Here is a 14,775-nt window from a genome sequence, read left to right as displayed (position 1 = left end):
AGATCGAGTGGATGTGTGAGATCGAGGAGATGTGTGAGATAGAGAGGGAGAGGGAGATAAAGGGGCAGAGGGAGATAGAGGGGGAGAGGGAGATAGAGGGGGGGTGAGGGAGAGTGAGCGGGTGAGGGAGATAGAGGGGGATTGGGAGATAGAGGTGGAGAGGGAGATAGAGGGTGTGAGGGAGATAGAGGGGGAGAGGGAGATAGAGGGGGAGTGGGAGATAGAGGGTGGAGATGGAGATAGAGGGTGGAGACGGAGATAGAGTGTGGAGACGGAGATAGCGGGGGAGAGATGGATGGGGTAGAGGGTGGTGAACCTATGGAATTCTCTACCGCAGAAGGCAGTGGAGGTCAAGTCATTAAATATATTCATGGAGGAGAGAGATATATTTCTAAATGTCAAAGGGATCAAGGGGTATGGGGAGAAAGTGGGAACAGGGTACTGAATTAGACCATCGGTCATGATCTTTATTGAATGACGGAGCAGGCCCAAAGGGCCGAATGGCCTGCTCCTGCTCCTATTTTCTATGTTTCTATGAGAGAGGCGGATTGAGAGAGGGAGAGAGAAGGAGAAACAGAGAGAGGAGGAGAGATAGAGATGGAGTGAGGTGACCCTGATTATCTCTCTCTCACACACACACATCCAGACACACACAGACACATACATGAAGGGACAGACAGAGACACACACACACACAGAGACACACACACAGAGACACACACACACACACACACACACAGACAGATTTTACAATCCACACTGATGTCAGTAAAAATGACCAACAGAACCTCAGTAACAATCCCCAGTGTCTGCCCAGTCCTGAGAGAGACAGAGAGAGAGATAGGGCAGTGACAGAGAAAGACAGTGAAAGAGGGAGGACAAAACAGCTTGTAGGAGAAACTTTACATTTCTTTGTGTTCCACAGATTTTATTAAAAGTTGAAAGGGACTGGACACTGGAAAAGCTGTCAACACACAACAACAACACTGAGAGACTTTAGATGTGAGGGAAGGGGAGACACACTTTAAAATCCACACTGATGTCAGTAAAAATCCCCAAACACAACCTCAGTAACAATCCCCATTATCTGCCCAGTCCTGTTTTGTGGGTATATGACAAATATGTTCACACAAAGACAAACAGGGTGGTACTCCGAAATCTAGAGCTCCTTGGATGTCAAGGTTCAAACCGGGTACGATAAGGCACAAGAGGGAAGCTTATGTCGGATACCGAGAGCTCAATACCACAGAGGCCGAGATGAGTGGAGAAAGTACAAGGGTGAAATTAAAAATCAAATTAGGAGAGCAAAGAAATGGCCGGAAAATAATATTACCATTAAATCAAAGAAATCACAAAGATGTTTTATAAATAAATGAAGAGCAAGAGGATAATTAAGGATAGAGTATTAGGGACCAAAAAGGGAATGTGTGTGTGGAGGTGGGAGATGTGGGCACGGTTCCTAATGAATACTTTGTCTCCATCTTTATAAAAGAGGGGGAACAATGCAGATATTGTAGTTAAAGAGGAGGAATGTGAAATATTGGATGGGATAAACAGAGTGAGAGGGAAATATTAAAGTGTTTAGCAACTTTCAAAGTGGATAAATGGTCAGGCCTGGATGTATTGGAACCAGTTCAGAGAAGGTTCACTCGGCTGATTCCCGGGATGAAGGGGTTGTCTTATGAGGAATGGTTGAACAGGTTGGGCCTAAACTCATTGGAGTTTAGAAGAATGAGAGGTGATCTTATTGAAACATACTAAATACTTAAAGGGATAGACAGGGTAGATGTAGGTAAGATGTTTCTCCTTTGGTTCGGGAGTCTAGAACCAGGGGACACAATTTCAAAATAAGGGGGAAGCCACTTGGGAGAGAGATGAGGAGAAATGTCATTACTCAGAGGGTTGTGAATCTTAGGAATTCTCTATCCCAGAGGGCTGTGGAAGCTCAGTCATTGAGTATGTTTAAAGCAGAGATTGACAGATTGCTGAATACCAATGACATAAAGGGATATGAGGATAGTCTGGGAAAAACACATTGAAGTGGATGATCAGCCATGATCGTATTGAATGGCGGAGCAGGCTAGATGGGCTGAATGGCCTACTCCTGTTCCGACATTCCAAAGCTGCCGAAATAGTTTCTCTCAAACTACCCCATCAGTTCCCCTTAATATCTCAACAACTTTGATCAAATCACCATGATCCTCCTAAATTCCAGGGAATTATTCCCAGTTTGTGTAATATCACCTCGTAATTTAACCCTTGGAGTCCAGTTATCATTCTGGTAAATCTACACTGCACTCAAATGGACACGGACCCCTCAAGTCTCTTTGAACCTCCAGTGTTTCTATCTTTTCACCATTTATAAAGTACTCTGTTCTAGTCTTTTTTACTGACATTGAAATCTATCTACCACAGTTTTAACCATTCACTTCAGATATCTCTTTGCATTGTTCTGCTTCCAGCTACACTGCTTACAATGCTGCCTATTTTTGTGTCATTGGTAAACTTGGGTATGTTGCATTCTACCACATCATCTTAAATCGTTAATAAATACAGCAAAACTGAGACACACACGGGCTTTGCACTAGTAGACAGGAGTGAATCATTCCAACCTAGAGGTTTTTTAATTCCAGATTTATGTTTATTTTTAGAAAAAACAAAATTCAAATTCACAACAGCCCAGCGTGGGATTTGAACTCCTACTTTTTCAATCATCAGCTCAGGCCTTCAAATTAAAACCCATAAAAAGAGATTCATTTTCCTCCTGCTGTTGTCTGACTGACTGAGGTTTTGTATATTGTTCCCTTCTCCTCTTCTTCCATGTGTTTGAAGTCTTTGAAGTTTGTCAGACTTGGTAAACTACTTCATGTGGTGTTCTGTAAATACCTTCAATTCTGTGTATCTGGAAGGGACACAATTCAAATTCTCACCTTATTCCATCAACTAAAACCTGCAGGTCCATTCAAACAACTCTATTTCCTGTCTCTGCAAAGATAGCTCACACTTCCACGATGCAGGAATGTCTGAATGGAAACAGCTTTTGACACATTTCCCAACACGTTTACTAACACTTTTCAGGATGAAGCTAAATTCAACTCACAGATTCCAAGCCCCAAATTGAGCTTTTGGGTAGAACAGGGAACATTGATGAAATCCCAGATCTCTCTGTCCTGTCACCCATTCTAACATTGTACCATTTAGTTTATATCACTCAGTCTTCCTTCCAAAATGCATCACTTCACATTTCTCAGCATTGAAGTTAACCTGCCCTGTGTCTGTCCAATGATAGGTTGGATAGTAAGCTGTCAAGAGGACATAAAGTGTCTACAAAGAGATTTCCATTGGTTAAGTGAGTGAGCAAAACATTGTCAGATGGAGGACAATGTGGGAAAATGGGAGCTTGTCCACTTTAGCAGGAAGAATAAAAATCAGTATATTATTGAAATGGAGAGAGACTGCAGAACTGTACGGTACAGAGGGATCTGGGTGTCCTGGTACATGAATCACAAAATGTTACCGTGTAGCTACAGCGAGTGATTAGGAAGGCAAATGGAATATTGTTGTTTATTGCAAGGTGAATAGAATATCAAAGTAGGGAAGTGTTGTTACAGCTGTACAGGGCATAAGTTAGACGACGTCTGCAGGATTGTGGACACTTTTGGTCTCCTTACTGAAGAAATTATATAATTGCATTCGAAGTAGTTCAGAGAAGGTTCACTGGGCTGATTCCTGGGATGAAGGGGTTATCTTATGAGGAAAGGTTGAACAGGTTGGGTCTATACCCACTGGAGTTTAGAAGAATGAGAGGTGATCTGAGTGAAACATCTCAGGTCCCGAGGGGACTGGACAGGGTGGATGCTGAGAGGATGTTTCCCCTTGTTGGGGAGACTAGAACTAGGGGACACAGTTTAAAAATTAGGGTCGTTCCATTTAAAACAGAGATGAGAAGAAATGTGTTTCTCTCAGAGGGGGGTCAGTCTGTGGAATTCTCTTCCCCAGAGAGCAGTGGAGGCTGGATCATTGAATATATTCAAGGCTGAGTTAGATAGATTTTTGATCAATGAGGGAGTCAAGGGTTATGGGACACAGACAGGAAAGTGGAGTTGAGTTCACAATCAGATCAGCCATTGAATGGCAGAGCAGGCTCGAAGGGCCGAATGGCCTACTCCTGCTCCTAATTCATTTGTTCTTGTGTGTTCCATTTCACCAGACTGCCTCTATCCTCCTGAAGTCTGCTACTAGTCCCTTCACGGTTTATTACATTGCAGATGACACAAACATTGGCAAACATTGAAGTTATGCCCTGTAAACACAAATCCAAGTCATTAGTATATATCAAAAAGATCAGTGGTCCTAATATAAACCTCCACTGTATACCTCCCTCCAGTCTGAAACAACCATTGTCCACTCTCTCAGCCAATGTCGTATCCACTCAGCCAATGTCCCTTTCATCCCTGGAGCACCAATATTGCTAACTGGTCAATTAGGAGGCACCATTAAGTCCTCCCCATGAGGACCCTGGTCCCAGATCTCTCTGTTTCCACTCTCCCATCAACATTCCCCAGACAGGTACAGCATGGATTAGATACAGAGTATTGCTCCTTCCACACTGTCCCGTCCAACACTCCCAGGACAGGAACATCATGGGGTGGATACAGAGTGAATCTCACTCTGCACTGTCCGATAGAGACAGAGTGAGAGACAGAAAAAGAGAAACAGAGAGACATAGACTGACAGGGTGACTGACAGAGAAAGAAGGATATTTAACAGGGGATATTGGAAGAGGAGGATGCAATTTAACCCCACACCTCCGTCCCGGCATTCAATGAGATCATGGCTGATCTGTGATCAAACTTACACCATATATCCCACCTTTGCCCCTTATCTCTTAATACATTTGGTTAACAAGAATCTATCAATCACAGGTTTAAAAATTAACCAATAAGCTAGCATGAAATTTCCACAAACAATGTCACGAGGGTGTGATGGCTACCACAGTGGAATAGCTAACAGAATATTTAAAATGGAGGCTATTCTTTCCGGATCATCAAAAGTGTCTGCCTGGACCCAACTTCATCTGCATTCCTCCCTCTCCCGATGTTTGTTTTCTCTCCATACCTATCTCTTATATGTTTGTGTACACAGCAGTGAAGGATTTCATCAAATTAATATATCTTACATTATCCTCTTCATCCACCTCAACAATCTCTCTCTCTCCACATTTGTCCCTCACTACAGCCCTCTCTATGCCGTCATATCTAACCCTCCCTCCCTCTGTCGCTCTCCTAGTGTCAGTGATAGCAGAGAGAGAGACAGAGAGAGAAGGAGTGAGAGGGAGTGTCAGGGAGGGAGGGAAAGACAGATCGAGGGACAGAGAGAGAGAGAAGGAGACAGAGGCAATGACAGGGAGGAAAAGACAAATGGAGGGACAGAGTGAGAGACAGAGAGAGAAGGAGAGAGATAGAGTGACAGGGAGGGAAAGACAGATGGAGGGACAGAGAGAGAGACAGAGAGAGAGGACGAGATAGAGATGGAAGGAGAGAGAGGGATTGACAGGGAGGGAAAGACAGATGGAGGGAGAGAGAGAGAGAGAGAAGGAGAGAGAGGGTGACAGAGAGGGAAAGACAGTAGAAGGGACAAAGTGAGAGACAGAGATAGAAGGAGAAAGAGGGACTGCAAGAGAGGGAAAGACAGATGGAGGGACAGAGAGAGAGACAGAGAGAGAGGCAGAGACAGAGAGAAGGAGAGATGCAGAGACAGAGAGGGAAAGACAGATGGACAGACAGAGATAGAAGGAGAGAGAGGGAGAGACAGAGAGGGAAAGACAGATGGAGGGACACAGTGAGAGACAGAGAGAGATGGAGTGACAGGGAGGGCAGGTCAGATGGAGGGATAGAGAGAGAGAGAGAGACAGAGAGAGAGGGAGTGACGGGTGTGGGAAGACAGATGGAGGGACAGAGAGAGAGAGAAGGAGAGAGAGGGAGAGACAGAGAGAAGGAGAGAGGGAGTGACAGAGAGGGAAAGACCGATGGAGGTACAGAGAGTGAGACAGAAAGAGTGGCAGAGACAGAGAGAGATGGAGAGAGAGGGAGTGTCAGAGAGGGAAAGACAGATTTGCAGACAGAGATAGAAGGAAGGAGAGGCAGCGACAGAGAGGGAAAGCCAGATGGAGGGACAAAGTGAGAGATGGAGAGAGAAGGAGAGAGATGGAGTGACAGGGAGGGAAGGTCAGATGGAGGGATAGAGAGAGAGAGAAGGAGAGAGAGGGAGAGAAAGAGAGAAGGAGAGAGGGAGTGACAGAGAGGGAAAGACCGATGGAGGGACAGAGAGAGAGACAGAGAGAGTGGCAGAGACAGAGAGAGAAGGCGAGAGAGGGTGTGGCAGAGAGGGGAAGACAGATGGAAGGACAGAGTGAGAGATAAAGAGAAGGAGAGAGATGGAGTGACAGGGAGGGAAGGACAGATGGAGGGATAAAGAGAGGCAGAGACAGAGAGAGAAGGAGAGGATGGGAGCGACAGAGAGGGAAAGGCAGTTGGAGAGACAGAGAGTGAGAGAGGCATCGATGGAAGGAGAGAGAGGGAGTGACAGGAAGGGAAAGACTGATGGAAAGACAGAGAGCGAGAGAGACAGAGATAGAAGGAGAGTGTGGAGAGAAAGAAAGGGAAAGACAGATGGAGGGACAGACAGAGAGAGACAGGGAGAGAGATGGAGTTACAGGGAGGGAAGGACAGATGGAGGGACAGAGAGAGAGAGAGAGAGAGAGGCAGAGAGAGAAGGAGAGAGAGGGAGAGACAGAGAGGGAAAGACAGATGGAGGGACAGAGAGAGAGAGACAGAGAGAGAGACAGAGAGAGAAGGAGAGAGAGGGAGAGACAGAGAGGGAAAGGCAGATGGAGAGGCAGAGATAGAAGGAGAGAGAGGGAGAGACAGAGAAGGAAAGACAGATGGAGGGACAGAGAGAGAGACAGAGAGAGAGCGGGAGTGACAGAGATAGAAGGAGTGAGACGGAGAGACAGAGAGGGAAAGACAGATGGAGGGACAGAGAGAGAGAGACAGAGAGAGTGGCAGAGACAGAGAGAGAAGGAGAGAGAGGGAGTGTTAGGAAGGGAAAGCCAGATGGAGGGACAAAGTGAGAGACAGAGAGAGAAGGAGAGAGATGTAGTGACAGGGAGGGAAGGAAAGATGGAGGGACAGAGAGAGCGAGACAGAGATCGAAGGAGAGAGGAGGAGTGACAGAGAGGGAAAGACAGATGAAGGGACAGAGAGAAAGACAGAGAGAGTGGCAGAGACAGAGATAGTTGGAGAGGGCCTTCTCTGTTCCAAGGACAACAACCCCTGCCTATCCTCACAGCTACAATTCTCCAGTCCTGGCAACATCCTAGAAAATGGGAGAGAGACAAAGTCCCGTGTTCATAACACATGGATAAAGAGGTTAATCATCTGAGCTGTAACTCTGAGATAGAGACAGAGAGAGAGAGGGAGGGAGAGAGGGAGAAAGAGAGAGAGAGAGGGAGGGAGAGAGGGAGGGAGAGATGGTGTGGAGTCGACACAAACTCAGACGTGGACAGAGGCAGCGAAAGAGAGAGAGGGAGTGACAGAGAGAGAGAGACAGAGGCAGAGAGAAAGAGAGAGAGGCAGAGAGAGAGAGGCAGAGAGAGAGAGAGGCAGACAGAGAGAGAGAGAGGCAGAGAGAGAGAGAGAGGCAGACAGAAAGATAGAGAGAGACAGAGAGAGAGGGAGCGATGGTGTGAGGGAGGCACAAATTGAGTCGTGGACAGAGGTAGAGAGAGAGAGAGGGAGAGATAGAGAGAGAGAGAGGGGGGAAAGACAGATAGCGAGGGACAGAGGCAGTGTGAGAGAGGCAGAGTGAGAGAGTCAGATTAGAAGGTAGCAAATGTAACCCCACTATTTACAAAAGGAAGGAGGGAGAAAATAGGGAACAAAAGACCTGTTCGTCTAACATCAGTCAATAGGGAAAATGGTCGAATCTATAATAAAGGATGTGATAACAGGACACTTAAAGAGAGATTGCGGGGGGGTGGGGGGAGAGAGAAATGGGGGGAGAGAGAAATGGGGGGGAGAGAGAGGGGGGAGAGTGCGTGAGTGAGACGGAGCAAAGGAGAGAGATACTAGGTTAGGTGAGACAATAAGCTGTGAGGAGGACACAAATAGACTACAAAGAGAGATGGTTTGGGATAGACAGCGATAAATGTCCCAGTGTTGTGGGAACATAAAATGGCCACTGAAAATGAACCTAAAATGGCTGACTGATGTGTGTGGATTTCCACAGATGAGAGGAGAGAGAGAGAGACAGACAGACAGACAGAAAGAGAGACAAAGAGGGAGACAGAGACCAAGACACAGAGCGTGATCGCAGGATATTTGTCGTCGGACAGAGGAAGAGGAGGAGGCCATTTGGCCCCTCAACCCTGTTCTGTCATTCAATGAGCTCATGGCTGATGTGTGATCTAACTCCATGTACCTATCTTTGTCCCTTAATACCTTTGGTTAACAAAAATCTATCAAACTCAGATTTAAAAATTAACAAGTGTCTCAGCATCAATTGCTGTTTGTGGAAGAGAGTTCCAAACTGATACCACACCTGGTGTGTTGAAGTGTTTCTTCATTTCACTCCTGAAAGGTTTTTAGACTAGGTTTATATTTTTAGACTATGCCCCCATGTTCTAGACTCTGCAGCCAGTGGGAATTGTTACTCTCTGTCTACCCCATCAGTTTCCCTTATTATCTTGAAAACAATCATCAGATCACACCTGAGCCTTCAAAATTCCAGGGATACAGAGTAAATCTCCAGCTACACTGTCCCATTAAATATTCCCAAGCCAAGCACAATGTTGGGTTTGACACAGAGTAAATTTCCCTCTGCACTGTCCCATCACACACTCCCAGGGCAGGAACATCATGGGGTGGATACAGAGTGAATCTCACTCTACACTGTCCGATAGAGACAGAAAGAGAGAAACAGAGAGACATAGACTGACAGGGTGACTGACAGAGAAAGAAGGATATTTAACAGGGGATATTGGAAGAGGAGGATGCAATTTAACCCCACAACTCTGTTCCTGCATTCAATGAGATCTTGGCTGATCTGTGATGTAACTTACACCATATATCCTGCCTTTGCCCCTTATCTCTTAATACCTTTGGTAAACAAGAATCTATCAATCACAGATTTAAAAATTAACCAATAAGCCAGCATGAAATTTGCACAACCAATATCATTGTGTGGGTATTTCTGTGTGTTTGTGTGTGTGTCTATGCCTGTTTGGGTGTGATGGCTCCCACAGTGGAATAGCTTGCTGGATGTTTAAAATGGAGGCTATTCCTTCTGGATCATCAAACGTATACGCCTGGGCCCCAACATTGTCTGCATTTCCCCCTCTCCTGATGTTTTTTTTCTCTCCATATCTATCTCTAATATGTTTGTGTGCACAGCAGTGAAGGATTACATCAAATTAATATATCTTACATTATCCTTTTCATCCACCTCAACAATCTCTCTCTCTCCAACTTTGTCCCTCTCTACAGCCCTCTCTCTGCCTTCATATCTAACCCTCTCTCCCTCAGTCTCTCTCCTCGTGTCAGAGATAGCAGGAGGGAGAGACAGAGAGAGAATGTTGAAGGAACTGTACTCTGTTCCTAAGCTGTGCTGAAGCTGCTCTGGGAGTGTTTGATGGGCTACATTAATCGGCCGTGTACAGTCCTGTATCAGGCTGTGAAGAAACACAGCTTGTTCAGTGTACAACGGGTCAAAGGGAACGATTCACTCCTGTCTGCTGCTGGGAAGAGAGACTGACCTTAACATTAAGGCAGTGTTTGACCGAGGGTGGTATCGAGGAGCCCGAGTAAAACTGAAGTCAGTGGGAATCGGGGGAAATCTCTCCACTGGTTGGAATCATACCGAGCACAAAGGAAGATGGTTTTGGTTGTTGGAAGTCAATCATCTCAGTCCCAGGCCTTCACTGCAGGAGTTTATCAGGGTAGTGTCCTCAGCCCAGCCATCTTCAGCTGAGATCCCAGCAGAAAGTGCTTTAAATACTGAGCAGGTCAGGCAGCATCTGTGGAGAGAGAAACAGAGTTAGTGATTCAGCTCGATGCTTTCCAGATTTCCAGCATCCACAGTATTTTGCCTCAGATAATGAATCAATCCAGAGCCACATGCACCAAGACCCGGACAACATTCAGGTTTGGGCCGACCAGTGGCAAGTAACATTCACGTCACACAAGTGCCAGGCAATGACCATCTGCAACAAGAGAGAATCCAACCACCTCCCCTTGGCATTCAAAGCATTATCCCATCACTGAATCACCCAGCGTCAACATCCTGGAGAAACATTGACATCAAACTTCACTGAACGAAACACATCAATAGTTTCTTCACCCAGTGGCTGGTGGGTGTCTGGAACTCACTGCCTGAAAGGGTGGTAGAGGTAGAAACCCTCATCACATTTAAAACAATCTCTTGGATATTCACTTCTCCATGTTTAAATGGGTAAGGAATAACTCTCCTCGTCTACACTGCCCCATCGAACAATCTCAGAGAAGGTGCAGCACAGGTTAGATAGAGAGTAAAGCTCCGTTAAAACATTCCCTGGAGTGTCGGATTAACCCGGGTCACTCACTGTGCCCGGCTCAGCCTCAAGACTCACCTGCCTCAGTCACTGAGACGCTCCTGTATCACTTGCCTTAATGTAAGTGGATGCCGGGTTTGGGAGCAGGACAGGCACACGGGATTAGGACGACTGCTCATGTGGAGGATAAGCATCAGTAATCCCTCAGAGAATCAGAACAGACCAGCGAGACTCAGAAAAGGAAACTTGTGTTGAATTTGTGAGTCTTGCATTGTGGAATGCTTTAGTATTTGGTGAGAATGTTGAGCCAGTGACATTTTGCCCCAGTGGGATGAATAGACACTATATGACTTTATTACAACAGTAAGGTACCGTGTGTACTGTAAATATGGACTGAAATAACAATGTAACTGATCAATTTTCAGCTGAATTTTATGACTACAGTTATACCTGCAATCCTGTCAGAATGTACATAAGACACGATGGGATGAAGTCAAAGTGACCACTGTTGAATTTACTAGCTTGATCTTTGTGGGAACACAAGGGTTAAGTAAGTTAAAAATATTAAATGGTCAATTCACTTGTTTAAGTAAACACTGAACAGAAATGGGTCTGGAATGTCCTATGTGCTGCATTCCTACTCCTACATCTACTCTGTCAGGACCCCTCATGATTTTGAACACCTCTATCAAATCTAATCTCAAGTTTCTCTTCTCTATGGAGAACAACACCAGTTTCTCCAATCTATCCACATAACTGAAGTCCCTCATCCCTGGAACCTTGCTCGTGAATCTTTTCTGCATCCTCTCTAAAGCCCCCACATCCTTCCGAAAGTACGGTGTCCAGAATTGGACACAATACTAGTTGAGGATGAAGCAGTGTTTTATAAAGCTTCATCATAACCTCCTTGCTTTTATACTCTAAGCCTCCATTTACAAAGCCGACGATCCCATATGCCTTTTAACCACTTTCTCAACTAGCTCTGCCACCTTCAATTTGTGCACAGACATCCCCAGGTCTCTCTGTTCCTGCACCCACTTCCTTCTGTTCTTAGGTTCCCATGACAGAGAGGGACAGAAGGACAGGGAGGTCTAGAAAGAAGGAGGGGGAGAGAGAGCAAACAAACAGGAAACACATATGGGAACACCACCACCTGCAAGTTTCCCTGAAGTCACTCACCATCCTGACTTGGAACTATATCGCTGCTCCTTCACTGTGACTGGGTCAAAATCCTGGATCTCCCTTCCTAACAGCACTGTGGGTGTACCTACCCCACATGGACTGCAGCGGTTCAAGAAGGAGGCTCAACACCACCTTCTCAAGGGCAATTATGAATGGGCAATAAATGCTGTCCTGGCCACTAACACACACATCCAACAAATGAATCAAGAAAATAAAAATTTGACACCGAGTCACTTCAGGAGATATTAAACCAGATGACCAAAAACTTGGTCAGAGGTTGGTTTGAGGGAGAATCCTCAAAGAGGAAAGAGAGTTAGTGAGATGGAGAGGTTTAGGAAAGGAATTCCAGAGTTAGGGCCTTGGCAGCTTGAAGGCACGGCCACCAATGGTGGAACGATTCAAATTGGGGATGTTCAAGAGGCCAGAATTAGAGGATGGCAGATATTGGTGGATTGTGGAGCTGGAGGAGATTGCAGAAATAGGGAGGGGTCATTTGTGGAAGACAATTCCAAAATTCCACCATCCTTTGTGTGTAGAAATGTTAATAAATTTCACCCTTGAAAGGGTCTTTGACTAATGTTCGATTTTTCGACTGTGCCCCTCGTCCGAGACTCCTCCAACCAGTGAGAAGAGTTTCTCTCTATCTACCCCATCAGTTTCCAGTATTGTCTTGTAAACTTTGATCAATTCACCCAGCACAGTGGCGCAGTGGTTAGCACCGCAGCCTCACGGCTCCAGCGACCCGGGTTCAATTCTGGGTACTACCTGTGTGGAGTTTGCAAGTTCTCCCTGCGTCTACGTGGGTTTCCACCAGGTGCTCCGGTTTCCTCCCACATGCCAAAGACTTGCAGGTTGATCGGTAAATTGGCCATTAGCAATTGCCCCTAGTATAGTTGGGTGGTCGGGAAATATGGGGACAGGTGGGGATGTGGTAGGAATATGGAATTAGTGCAGGATTAGTATTAATGGGTGGTTGATGGTCGGCACAGACTCGGTGGGCCGAAGGGCCTGCTTCAGTGCTGTATCTCTAAACTAAACTGAACTAAACACCCCTTACACTTCAAAATTGCAGGGACACAGAGTAAAGCTCCGTCTAAACTGTCCCTTCAAATGCTGCCAAGCCAAGTACAGAATGGAGTTATCTACAGAGCAAATCTCTGTCCTCTCTGTTCTATAAAACACTCGCAGGACAGGTACAGTGTGGGGTTAGATACCGAGTAAAGCTGCCTCTATATATGCCTCTCTTTCTCCTCCTCCATCCAGATGGAGAGAGTAACAGTGAGAAAGACAGTGATAGATATAGAGAGGGAAGAACAGAGAGAGGGAAGGATAGCAATGGGGAGAAATGACCAGAGAGGAAGAGATTGGGATGGAGAGTGTCGGTCAGTGTTCCTGCAAAGCTGTGTGCAGCAGCCTGGAAGGTACCACGCAGGTCCTGTTCCGTGATAAATAACACACGTCTTCGAAGATTCTTAAAAATTTAAAGGGACTGCACATGGGTCAAAAAAAACTTGCCGTGCACAACAACTAAATTTTCTGGGAACATTGGAGCCAGCTGTAGCTCAGTGGGTAATAATCCTGCCTCTGAGTTATACGTTTGTGGGTTCAGGTCTGAACACAAAATCTAGGCTGATGTCACCCAACAGAAAATCAGAACAGACCAGCGAGACACAGAAAAGGAAACTTGTGTTGAATTTGTGAGCCCAGCTTTCTGTAATGTTTTAGTGTTTGGTCAGAATGTTGACCCAGTGAAATTTTACCCCTGTGGCATGAGAGTTATCTGAATAGAGATTATAACATCTTATTACAACATGAAGGGACCGTGCGCACTGAGTATAACAACATTTGCAGCGTCCCATCATGCAAAATACTTTACTGGGTGTGGGATCAGGGTTTGATATTTCCAAAACACTGAGGGAAACTCTAACTTTTAATCAGCCCTGGGAGGAAAGTAAACCTGGAGACTTTCAAACAGTAATCAATGTCTGATTTGATCAATTATTAGGGATTAATCAATTTAGTATACAAAGCAGACAGAATATGCTGTTAAAGAGCAGGATATGGGTTTCCTACCAGCCTGCAGAAGGAAGTGCACCCTCTGCAGTTGTGGTATCACCAAAAGCAGCCAAATTAAAATAGCAAATTGATGTATGTGGAGTTTTACTGAGGTTCTGAGAGAGGAGAGAGAAACAGGCATAGACTCAGACAGACACACACCCACACACAGAGAAACACACAGGCACACAGAGAAACACACACACAGACCGACATGCACAGACACACACACACAGAGACTGACATGCACAGACACACACACAAACAGACTGCCCAAGGGACAGAGAGTGACAGAAGAATATTTCAATTTCTATAATATTTCAATTTCAGTTTCTATAAGATCCCCCCTCATTCTTCTGAACTCCAATGAATCTCATCCCAATCTATTCAGTCTCTCCTCATAAGCCAACCCCCTCAACTCTGGAATCAACCTTGTGAATCTCCTCTGCACCCTCTCCAGTGCCAGTACATCCTTTCTCAAGTAAGGAGACCAAAACTGCACACAGTACTCCAGGTGCGGCCTCACCAGTACCTTATACAGCTGCAACATAACCTCTCTGCTTTTAAACTCAATCCCTTTAGCAATGAAGGACAAAATTCCATTTGCCTTCCTAATTACTTGCTGTACCTGCAGACCAACCTTTTGCGATTCATGCACAAGGACACCCAGGTCCCTCTGCATAGCAGCATGCTGCAACTTTTTACCATTCAAGTAATAATCCTTTTTACTGTTACTCCTACCGAAATGAATAACTTCACATTTATTAACATTGTATTCCATCTGCCAGACCTTTGCCCACTCACTCAATGTATCTATGTTCCTCTGCAAAGTTTCACAGTCATCTGCACACTTTGCTCTGCCACTCATCTTAGTGTCATCTGCAAACTTTAACACCCTACACGTGGTCCCCAACTCCAAATCATCGATATAAATTGTAAATAATTGTGGT

Source organism: Heterodontus francisci, unplaced genomic scaffold (genome assembly GCF_036365525.1).
Source record: "Heterodontus francisci isolate sHetFra1 unplaced genomic scaffold, sHetFra1.hap1 HAP1_SCAFFOLD_152, whole genome shotgun sequence".
Classification (NCBI taxonomy): domain Eukaryota; kingdom Metazoa; phylum Chordata; class Chondrichthyes; order Heterodontiformes; family Heterodontidae; genus Heterodontus; species Heterodontus francisci.
The sequence above is the reverse complement of the archived record's forward strand: the minus strand, read 5'-3'. Positions refer to the sequence as shown.